Here is a 12,448-nt window from a genome sequence, read left to right as displayed (position 1 = left end):
CTGCCATGCCTAATGTCTTGACAATTGTGTTTTAAATTGTGGATCGCCTCAAATGATGTGGCTGTAACATCTTGGTTGCAACTGCATTTGGTTGTGATTGCAGTTTTCAACATGATTCCAACCGAGGTTTAAAACTTTGCTCACCACATAGGAAATTGGTCATGTTATGGCATCTTGGCAATCTTAGATTTAACTTCTTTTTTGGTAGTCGTTAATTAAGGAGAAAAAAACTACACTGGTTGTTTTATAGCGAGGGAATACTGTTATCGTGGCGTGGGCAAACCAATAATATATCATTATAATTTTGCATCAATGCCATGTGGGTTTAGAGTTAATGTCATTTCCACATCATGTATAGGCTTAGGCAAATCTTTATATATTTGTATAGGCGAGTTGGTAACCTACTCTTTCTCCGATCATTTTTCGTTAATTTATCTATGTACTAACTTGTAGGGGAAAGAGGTTTATATTTATTCTTTTAGGGAGTTATGAGAGAAAATGGTTATAGTAAATAAATAACTTTTTTTGAAAGATAGTAAATAAATAATTTTGAAAATAGGAAAATGTATTGGGTAATTTTTTTCCCCATAGAGAAAATAGTTTTAGAATTTATAGTGTGTGGTATGAACTTAAGGATAAAAGTGTTTAAAGAGAAAGTGAAAATAAAAAAGGTCTATATAAAAAATATCTCATTTTATTATACAAATAATAAAGGGGATACTTACTTTTGTTCAACATTTTTTTTAGATCATTTTGTCCTTATAACTACCTATAAACTACCTTTTTCTTTTATTTTTTTATTTAACTTATTTTTCTCTCTTCTTTACCTCACCTCAAACATTTCACATTTTTTAAATAATCATCTACTATATTATCATTTTTATTTTATTTTATTTTATTTTTATTTTTTAACAAATAGTGAGACATAAATACTTTTTTTTCCAAGTGAATATAATAATAAAATTAAATTTATATGGTGAATAATAGTGGACATGAAACATTAATAGAAAACCTCTTTTTTAGCTGTTACACTTTTTTGGTATGTTTTTTTGAAAGATAAACAAATGAATGATTCATCTCACGGAAATTGATTTAAATTAAATAATTCTAAATATATTAATTCACTTGTTTGTGTGTTACTTTTTTACTTTCAATGTCTCATTGTATTAATTTTGCTATCATCTTCCAGTTGGAAATTTGATGCTTTATACATTAGTTCACCAAACCTAATGCCACTTCTATTCAATATTGTTCTTATTATAATTTGTAGGTTTTCTAGTAGGGGAAGAAATGTTCTCTATACTCCAATTGCTAACGGTGGAGAAGACACATGTAAAGTCACTTCAATGCTCAAATTAGAGGAGAGTTTAAGTGTAGAATTATGGTTAGAATGATACTCAGTGCCCCATATATTGGTGATTGTTCTTATCTTTAGGCTTATAGATAATGTTGCATGATTTTAAGAAATATTCTTCTTGATAAGCGAAGACATTATTCTTGATAAGTAGAGATATTGTTTTTGATAATGTGATCCAAAACTCTAGGAGATATATGCCATGGAGATATTCTCGTAGCCATTGTAGATGAACTACCTAGGGTTTTGTCTTGTGACATTGATGGTTTGGGGGGCTAGTATGGGAGAGCTTGTGCCTAGCTCGACTTATTCGAGTTGGGCATGAGTTCATCTCAACTTGACCAAGTTAGATAATACATAAGCTCTTTGAGCTCCAAGTTCTTTAGAGAGAAGGAGTTGAGTGAAGTCACCTTTTTGGATTGGAGATGCTAAGTTTTGTTAGCAAGGGCAAGGTACAAAGGTTTCAACTAACTTTGTGGTGGATTCGTTGCAAAAGGTTAGCCAATCTAGTTCAAACTTCTATCAAACCAATGCTCTTAACAACTTTGAAATGGATTTGATGAATATTTGTGGTCCTTGTGAAGGGTTTGGATTTTGCCGAGGTGATGGTAACTTGCTCACTAGCAATCTCAAAATTCAAGTCACGAGAGCTCGAAAGCTGAAAATTGTGCAAGAGCATGAAAACTTGTAATCTTCAAGATGCGAGAGCTCAAAAGCTCATAATTACTCTAAAGCTTAGAAGCTCATAATCATTGAAATGCAAGAGCTTGGAAGCTCAAAATTGCATAAGAGCTCATAAGCTTGTAATCATTAAGCAAGAGCTTAAGAGCTTGTAATCTTCAAGACATGAGATCTTGGAAGCTTATAATTCGTGCTCCAACGTTACTATCAAAATTTGTACGTGCACTTATGGTAGGATTGATATCCTTCATGCTCCAATGCCGATAATGGGGGCAACTGGTACCCTTTAAATAATTGATTAATTTTTATCATCTGGTCAAAGGTTTGGTTGTTCAAATGAAAAAGTATCTTATCAATGAAGCAAATATCATGTGCTTGATTATGATAGTTTGAAATCTTTAGGAGATAATTATGTGAAGATATTCTATTAGGTGAATATAATGTTTTTAATTACGATAATCTAGAAGATATTTATGTCAAAATATCCTGTTAGCTATTAGGAATTAATTGCCTAAGGTTTCACTTTATGATGATGGGTTGGAGGCCTAGTGTGGGTGAGTAGGAGAAAGCTAGATCAACCTAGTCAAGCTGGGTGGTACATAAGCCCCTCGAGCTTTGAGCTCTTTAAAGGAAAATGGGTTATGAGTTGTGCTTAAATTGCTTTATTTCTTGCTTGTGTCAAGTTAAGTTGTTTAGCTTGAAGTTTGAAGAAACTTATAATGCAGATTGAAGCGTGTTGTGCATGCATAAGTGGTTTACATGTTTTGCTAATAATCATTTGTTTTATGTTTGCCAAAGATAGTAAGCTTGTATGTTGTAATAATGATCAATTAGCTTGTACATGTTTAGCTCACTAGCTAGAAGTGATAAGTTTTTAGTAGTGACTAATATGTAGTCATTTAAGATAATAAGCTCAGGTGCTTATAAGTGATTATCTCATAATCGTTAAAATAATAAGCTTGAAGGCTTGTAAATGATAAATTGTAATCATAATGGTGAAGTGGTCAACTTATGATTGTAATTGCAGAGATTACGGAAGCTCGTAGTTGATCAAGTTGTGATCATAAAGAAGAGATAAACTTGTGATGGTTGTGGTTGAAGAGCTCAGAAACTTGAAGTGATCAAATTGTGATCATAATGGTAAAGAGATCATCTTGTGATTTTTTTAGTTCAAGAGCTCTAAAGGTTGTAGATGAATAATTTATGATCATAATGGTAAATGTGAGACCCTACTTCCCCTATTCATTTTTTTTTCTCTCCCCGACACCCCCCCTCTCCCACTCACTCTCCATTTCCCTTCACCCTTACTCTCCTTACTCCTCCCTCCTCACTTCACTAATCTTTCTCCTTGGGGTGTGAATTCAAGGTGCTGTTTCGCGTGTTGAGGATTAACTGAGGCGTGGGTCACTTTCTTCTTCGTGGAGCTTTTCCCCTTCTTCTCCTTTTCTCATTCCCGGAAGTTGCGATCTTCATTTTGAGGTAAGGGAAGCTAGTCATTTGGTTTTTCTGGGGTTGAAACGAGTTCTACGAACTCTTTGGGGGTTGAAAATGAGTGATTTTATTGGCTGAGCTGCTGAAACTTTGGGGGTTTTGTGGTCTTGAATCCAAAGTTTGATTTTCTCTGATTTGTGGTTGCATGCATATAAAGCTGGTATCTTTGAACTCCTTGATGAAAATGTGACATTTTGATCCATTTGCATGTTAATTTTCTGTTAAGATCTGCAAGATTGTTGTTCAAAAATGGTGGAGGGATTGTGTTCGCTGTCGCAAACGGCTGAGCCGTTTAAAGGCGCTGAGCGCTTTGGGGGCAGAGAGCCCCTGGAACCAAACGGCTGAGCCGTTGTAAGGCGCTGAGCGCTTTGGGGGCAGAGAGCCCCCTGGAGCCAAACGGCTGAGCCGTTTTAAACCGCTGAGCGCTTTAGAGGCAGAGAGCTAGAGGAGAATCTCTGGAGGCAAAGCGCTGAGCGCTTTGGAGGCGCTGAGCGCCTTTTTACTTTCAGAATTGGACTTTGTAGTCTTCATGAAAGTTGTAGCCTTGGATGTTAGCTTTCCAATGCCGCTGGAATCACTCAAAAAGGAGTTTTAGAACTCCAGATATGGCCGTTTTAGTGAATGGGGGTCAAGCTATCAGCATTAGTTATAGTTGTTTCGGTTTTTAAAATTTTTCACATGGTAGATGAAGGAATTAGGATTTGGGGTATTCCTGAGAGTTGTAGGAAATTTTCTTATCATTAATATGATATAAGGATGAACATGATAGGAGCATTATGACTCCAGATATTCTATAATTAGTAATGGTTGTCGTTTTACAATGAGTGATTATGATAAGTTGAAGGTTGTTTTGGATGTGTTTTTTTTTTGAATATGCTGATTTATGCTGACTAATATTGATTAATGCTGTTGAGCCAAGCTGAGTTGTATGATGTGTTGAAATGTTGTGATGTGCTGTAATATGCCATGTTGTACTATGCTGAATGGTGTGGTGCTGTAGCCGTTAAGTCGGTGCTGTTGTTTGTCACATACGTGGTGCTGTAATAACCGCTAGCTGGTGCTGATATGTGCCTAATTGAGGGGCCATTATAACCACTTGAGGTGGTGTTGTTGTTGTTGTTGTTGCTGTTGCTGCTGCTAAGCAGTGTCGATGTAGCCGCATCGCGGTGCTGATATTGCTGAATAGTATGAGCTGTGCAAATGTGCTCTTAAATATGACGACAAACTTAATCATATTACTATGCATTTAATTATAGGTTGATTTTTAAAGTATACTAGCTTACCCTTTGTTGTTTTCCATGTTGTTGGACTGCGATGATCATACTATGTATGGGAGCAGAACAGGAATAGGTGGGCGTCTTGGGATGAGTCTCCGGCGGACCTTGGAGCTGTTTTGCTTGTGTGGATATTTTGCTTGTAGCTACTTGGGATAGTAGCATTTGGTTGTAATTTTCTTTGGTGCACTTTAACCCTAGTCAGACCAGAACTTTGTATATTTATATATTCTAGATCCTATATTTATATACTTGTTCTATCTGTCTGGAGTTTCTAGTGTACGATGCCGTGTGTAGTGACTAGCCGGGTCGTTACACTTTAGTGGTATCAGAGCAGTTCGAGTCTAGTGGACACTCTTTGGGGGTGGTCCCTTTAAGCTTTTTGCTGTGTTAGCTCTGTGCTGTGTTGTTTTACTGTGACGTCTGCTGTGCTGAAAATTGCTGTGCTAAAATTGCTGTGATGATTTGTTGTGCTGTTGATTTTTGTGTGGTTTAGTTATTGTTTACTAAAGATGTTGTTACCTTTGTAGAAGATGACTAGGACAAATGAGTAGATAGCCCGTGCCCTAGAGATGTTGGCCATGGCTATGCAACAACAAAATGCCTATTTTGCTAAGATGGAGGCTGAGAGAGCTGCAGCTGGTGCAGCAAGACCTGTAGGGTCACAGGAGAGCCGGGATCTTGCTGAGTTCCGGAAGTGTAACCCTCCGCAGTTTACAGGAGATGGGGATTCAGAGGTAGCTGACCGCTGGATCCGTGAGTTGGAAAAGATTTTCACTGTCCTAGGATGTCCTCCCGAGAGGAGGTTAGCATATGCTGTGTACATGCTTGTGGGAGAGGCTGAGCATTGGTGGGGAGGCACCTATCAAATGCTTGTTGCTAGAGGAGTTACAGTTGACTGGGAGTGTTTCAGGACAGTGTTCATAGAGAAATACTTTCCTGAGAGTGTGAGGCACGCCAAGGAGGCCGAATTTATGCGATTGCATCAGGGTGGGATGACAGTATCAGAGTATGCGATAAAATTCGAGCACCTAGCCCGTTTTTATTCGCAGGGTATGCCTGAGGCTTGGAAATGCAGGAAATTTGCAGATGGATTGAAATATGAGCTGAAGAGGATGGTGGTGCCTATGGCCATCACGGAGTTCCCAGCCTTAGTGGAGAAGGCGAAGGTGGTTGAGCAGTTGGAAGGTGGCAACCGTGCTGTGAGGACTATTGGGGGACCATCTGGGTCCAAGAAGGGTGAGAGTCAGAGGAAACCATATGACAGGCCCCAACCACGGCAAGGGGGTTCTGTTTCTAGGCAATCTTCCAGTGCTGCTAGTGGAGGTAGACAGAGTGGAGGTGCCATTCTGAGGTGTTTCAGGTGTGCTAGGCCCCACTTTATCAGGGACTGTCCGCACACGGAGAGCCGTTGCTTCAGATGTCATCAGATGGGCCACGAGTCGGCCAATTGTCCTACGAGGGATAGAACAGAGAGGAGCACTCAGAGGAGTAATGTACAGAGGGTTGATACTCAGAGGAGTAGTGCACAAAGAGCTGATACACAAAGGGGTGACAGACCTACTACTACTGGTAGGGTATTTGCTTTGACGGGTGCTGAGGCTTCGACTTCTTCTGATCTTGTGAAGGGGAAGGGCAAAGCCGCTGGTAAGGATGTGATGATTCTATTTGACTCTGGTGCTACACATTCATTTATATCATATGCATGTGCTGCTTTGTTGGGTGTGCCTATGTGTGAGTTGGGGTTGAGACTACTTGTGTCGACGCCCGCTTCTGCTTCTGTGATTGCTTCTGAATTATGCGTGGGTTGTCCAGTTGTGGTGAATGAGAAGAAGTACAAGGTGAACTTGATTTGTTTACCTTTGGTGGATATTGACATAATCTTAGGGATGGATTGGTTGTCTGCCAATCGCATCCTTATAGACTGTGCCAATAGGCGGTTAATCTTCCCTCAAGAGGAGGATGAGCTGTTGATCTCAGCTGTCCAAGCTGAGTCCCTACTGAGGGATGGGGCAGAGTGCTGTCTTCTGCTTGCTGCCACGAGTGTGGAGACCGAGAGGATCTTAGCTGGTATCGATGTGGTGAGGGAGTATGCCGAGGTGTTCCCTGACGAGGTGCCTGGGTTGCCTCCTGTTAGGGAGATGGAGTTCAGCATTGACTTGGTTCCAGGTGCGGGACCAGTGTCAGTAGCTCCCTATAGGATGGCTCCTGCTGAGCTGGCTGAGCTGAAAGGTCAGTTGGAGGACTTATTGGAAAAGCAGTTGGTGAGACCGAGCGTTTCACCGTGGGGTGCTCCGGTGTTATTAGTAAAGAAGAAGGATGGAGGTAGTCGACTGTGTGTTGATTATCGACAGCTGAACAAATTGACCATTAAGAACAAATATCCACTTCCACGGATAGATGACTTAATGGATCAATTGAGGGGAGCATCAGTGTTTTTCAAAATTGATTTGAGATCAGGCTATCACCAGATTAGGGTGAGGGAGGGTGACATACCGAAGACTGCTTTCAGGATTAGGTATGGTCACTATGAGTATGTTGTGATGCCGTTTGGTGTGACCAACGCCCCTGCTGTGTTCATGGACTACATGAACAGGATCTTTCGGCCGTTCTTGGATAAATTCGTTGTGGTGTTCATTGATGATATCTTGATTTATTCAAGGAACCGGGAGGAGCACGGTGAACACTTGAGGACAGTGCTGGAGATTTTGAAGGCGAAGCAGCTGTATGCTAAGCTTTCAAAATGTGAGTTCTGGTTAGATGAGGTGAAGTTCTTGGGACATGTGATCTCAGCTGAGGGGATTGCTGTTGATCCGACTAAGGTGGAGTCGGTGTTGCAGTGGGAGCGTCTCAGAACCGTCACTGATATTCAAAGTTTTGTGGGTTTGGCGGGTTACTATAGGAGGTTCATTGAGGGATTCTCCAAGATAGTAACGCCTCTGACCCAGCTGACTAGGAAGGAGCAGCCATTCATTTGGACTGATGCATGTGAGCAGAGTTTTGTTGAGTTGAAGAGAAGGTTAACTACTTCTCCCGTGCTGATGTTGCCGGATTCTGGTGAACCTTTTGAGGTATATTGTGATGCTTCTCACCAGGGTCTGGGCTGTGTGCTGATGCAAAACGGGAGGGTGGTGGCGTATGCTTCAAGGCAACTGAAGAATCACGAGAGGAATTATCCTACTCACGACTTGGAGTTAGCAGCTGTGGTATTTGCCTTGAAAATATGGAGGCATTATTTATATGGTGCGCGGTTCAACGTTTTTAGTGATCACAAGAGTCTGAAGTACTTGTTTGATCAGAAAGAGTTGAACATGAGGCAGAGGCGGTGGATGGAGTTTCTGAAGGATTATGATTTTCAGTTGATGTATCATCCGGGCAAGGCCAATGTGGTGGCAGATGCACTAAGTAGGAAATCCATCCACATGTCGAACATGATGATGAGGGAGCTGGAGCTGGTTGAGAAGTTCAGAGATTTGAATCTCTGTGTGAAGTTAGCTCAGGATCACATTAGTTGTGGGGCAGTTACTATAAGTAATGAGTTCTTGAGGCAGGTTGGACTCAAGCAGTTGTAGGATGAGGAATTGGTGAGACTTCTTGGTTTATTGGGTACCGAGAAAGTTGCTGGTTTTGCGCGGGGAGAAGATGGGATCTTGAGGTTTAGGGGCAGGATTTGCCTACCTCAGGACGCTGAGCTGAAGAGAGCTGTGCTGGAGGAGGTCCACAAAAGTAGACTTAGCATACACCCAGGTATGACTAAGATGTACCAAGACCTCAAGAAGACTTTCTGGTGGTCTGGTATGAAGAGGGAGATAGCTGAGTATGTGGCGGCCTGTCTGACCTGTCAGAAGGCAAAGGTTGAGCATCAGAAGCTGAGTGGGTTAATGCAGCAGATGGAAATTCCGGAATGGAAGTGGGATAGCATTACTATGGATTTCATTATGGGGTTGCCTAGGTCCGCTAGGAATAGTGATGCTATCTGGGTGATTGTTGATCGGTTGACCACGTGTGCGCATTTCTTGCCTGTCAACATGAAGTGGTCCTTGGAGAAGCTGACACAGTTGTATGTGAGGGAGATAGTACGGTTGCACGGGGTGCCTTCCAGTATTATTTTCGACCGAGATCCGAGGTTCACTTCTACATTTTGGCAGAGTCTACACCAAGCTCTAGGCACAAAGCTGAAGCTAAGTTCTGCTTATCATCCGCAGACGGATGGTCAGTCGGAGAGGACAATCCAGTCCTTGGAGGATCTGTTGAGGGCTTGTGTGTTAGATCACTTGGGTAGTTGGGAGGAGGTATTACCGCTTGTGGAGTTTACTTACAACAACAGTTTTCATGCTAGTATTGGGATGGTGCCGTTTGAAGCCTTATATGGCAGGAGATGTAGGACTCCTCTGTGCTGGTATCAGGATGGTGAGTCAATGGTTGTGGGACCGGAGTTGATCCTACAGACTACTGAGAAGGTGAAGATGATTCAGGAGAAAATGAGGACTGCCCAGAGTAGGCAGAAATCATATGCTGACAAAAGGCGTAAGCCTTTGGAGTTTGCTGAGGGGGAACATGTGTTTCTGAAGGTGACTCCGACTTCTGGTGTGGGTAGAGCGCTGAAGGCTCGAAAGTTAACACCAAGATTTGTGGGTCCTTATCAGATCATACACCGGGTAGGTCCAGTTGCTTATCGGTTGGCTTTGCCACCATCCCTTTCAAACCTGCACGATGTGTTTCATGTCTCCCAGCTGAGAAAGTACGTCCATGACCCGAGTCATGTGGTGGAGCTAGATGATGTACAGGTGAAGGAGAATTTGACGTATGAGAAGTTGCCAGTAGCTGTGGTTGATCATAAGTTGAAAGAGTTGAGAGGCAAGTTCATTCCTCTGGTAAAGGTGCTGTGGGATGCAGCTACTGGTGAGGCTACTTGGGAGGTTGAGCAGCAGTGCCGAGAGCAGTATCCATTTCTTTTCCCAAGTAAGTCTATTTTCGGGGACGAAAACTCCTATTGTTAGGGAGGTTGTGAGACCCTACTTCCCCTATTCATTTTTTTTTCTCTCCCCGACACCCCCCTCTCCCACTCACTCTCCATTTCCCTTCACCCTTACTCTCCTTACTCCTCCCTCCTCACTTCACTAATCTTTCTCCTTGGGGTGTGAATTCAAGGTGCTGTTTCGCGTGTTGAGGATTAACTGAGGCGTGGGTCACTTTCTTCTTCGTGGAGCTTTTCCCCTTCTTCTCCTTTTCTCATTCCCGGAAGTTGCGATCTTCATTTTGAGGTAAGGGAAGCTAGTCATTTGGTTTTTCTGGGGTTGAAACGAGTTCTACGAACTCTTTGGGGGTTGAAAATGAGTGATTTTATTGGCTGAGCTGCTGAAACTTTGGGGGTTTTGTGGTCTTGAATCCAAAGTTTGATTTTCTCTGATTTGTGGTTGCATGCATATAAAGCTGGTATCTTTGAACTCCTTGATGAAAATGTGACATTTTGATCCATTTGCATGTTAATTTTCTGTTAAGATCTGCAGGATTGTTGTTCAAAAATGGTGGAGGGATTGTGTTCGCTGTCGCAAACGGCTGAGCCGTTTAAAGGTACTGAGCGCTTTGGGGGCAGAGAGCCCCTGGAACCAAACGGCTGAGCCGTTGTAAGGCGCTGAGCGCTTTGGGGGCAGAGAGCCCCCTGGAGCCAAACGGCTGAGCCGTTTTAAACCGCTGAGCGCTTTAGAGGCAGAGAGCTAGAGGAGAATCTCTGGAGGCAAAGCGCTGAGCGCTTTGGAGGCGCTGAGCGCCTTTGTACTTTCAGAATTGGACTTTGTAGTCTTCATGAAAGTTATAGCCTTGGATGTTAGCTTTCCAATGCCGCTGGAATCACTCAAAAAGGAGTTTTAGAACTCCAGATATGGCCGTTTTAGTGAATGGGGGTCAAGCTATCAGCATTAGTTATAGTTGTTTCGGTTTTTAAAATTTTTCACATGGTAGATGAAGGAATTAGGATTTGGGGTCTTCCTGAGAGTTGTAGGAAATTTTCTTATCATTAATATGATATAAGGATGAACATGATAGGAGTATTATGACTCCAGATATTCTATAATTAGTGTCGTTTTACAATGAGTGATTATGATAAGTTGAAGGTTGTTTTGGATGTGTTTTTTTTTGAATATGCTGATTTATGCTGACTAATATTGATTAATGTTGTTGAGCCAAGCTGAGTTGTATGATGTGTTGAAATGTTGTGCTGTGCTGTAATATGCCATGCTGTACTATGCTGAATGGTGTGGTGCTGTAGCCGTTAAGTCGGTGCTGTTGTTTGCCACATACGTGGTGCTGTAATAACCGCTAGCTGGTGCTGATATGTGCCTAATTGAGGGGCCATTATAACCACTTGAGGTGGTGTTGTTGCTGTTGCTGTTGTTGTTGCTGCTGCTAAGCAGTGTCGATGTAGCCGCATCGCGGTGCTGATATTGCTGAATAGTATGAGCTGTGCAAATGTGCTATTAAATATGACGACGGACTTAATCATATTACTATGCATTTAATTATAGGTTGATTTTTAAAGTATACTAGCTTACCCTTTGCTGTTTTCCATGTTGTTGGACTGCGATGATCATACTATGTATGGGAGCAGAACAGGAATAGGTGGGCGTCTTGGGATGAGTCTCCGGCGGACCTTGGAGCTGTTTTGCTTGTGTGGATATTTTGCTTGTAGCTACTTGGGATAGTAGCATTTGGTTGTAATTTTCTTTGGTGCACTTTAACCCTAGTCAGACCAGAACTTTGTATATTTATATATTCTAGATCCTATATTTATATACTTGTTCTATCTGTCTGGAGTTTCTAGTGTACGATGCCGTGTGTAGTGACTAGCCGGGTCGTTACAGTAAATAGATCAACTTGTGGTCATTTTAGATCGAAAAGCTTGAAAGCTTGAAGTGATGAGGCAAAGTGATCGACATGCGGTCATAATAGCAAAGTGATTAGATTGTGGTCATAATGTAAAGAGATCATCTTGTGATCGTTTCAATTGAAGAGTTTGGAAACTTGTAGTTGGCCAACTTGTGAATTTAATGTTAAGATATCAACTTATGGTTGTAATTGCAAAGATTTTAGAAGATCGTAGTTGATCAACTTTTGATCATAATGAAGAGATCAACTCTTAATCATTGTAGTTGAAGAGCTTAGAAGCTAGAAGTGACCAACTTGTGATGATAATGGTAAAGAAATCAACTTATGATCATTTTAGTTGAAGGGCTCATAAACTTGTATTTGATCAGTTGTGATAGTATGGTAAAGATATAACTTGTGATCATTGTAGTTGAAGAGTTCAAAAGCTTGAAGATATCAATTTATGATCATTTTAGTTGAAAAGCTCAAAAGTTGAAGAAATTAGCTTGTGATCATTTTAGTTAAAGAGTTCGAAAGATTATAATTGATCAACTTGTGATCATAATGGTAAAGATATCAACATTGAAAACATTACCCACTTGGAGGAAGTACAAGATTAGACTCTTGTTTTGGGATGGTCAAGGCACACTACATTTCATTTTCATACTTCGGATGAATTATGTTACCCAAATGTTTTCATTGTATAAATTTTTGTCTCTTCCATATTAGTTCTTCATTGATTATTGAAGAAATTAAACCGTATTTATAAGATGGAAAATTGTAT

Source organism: Cajanus cajan, chromosome 4, assembly GCF_000230855.2.
Source record: "Cajanus cajan strain Asha chromosome 4, NIPB_CcT2T_4, whole genome shotgun sequence".
NCBI classification, from domain to species: domain Eukaryota; kingdom Viridiplantae; phylum Streptophyta; class Magnoliopsida; order Fabales; family Fabaceae; genus Cajanus; species Cajanus cajan.
This window is presented reverse-complemented; position numbering follows the sequence as displayed.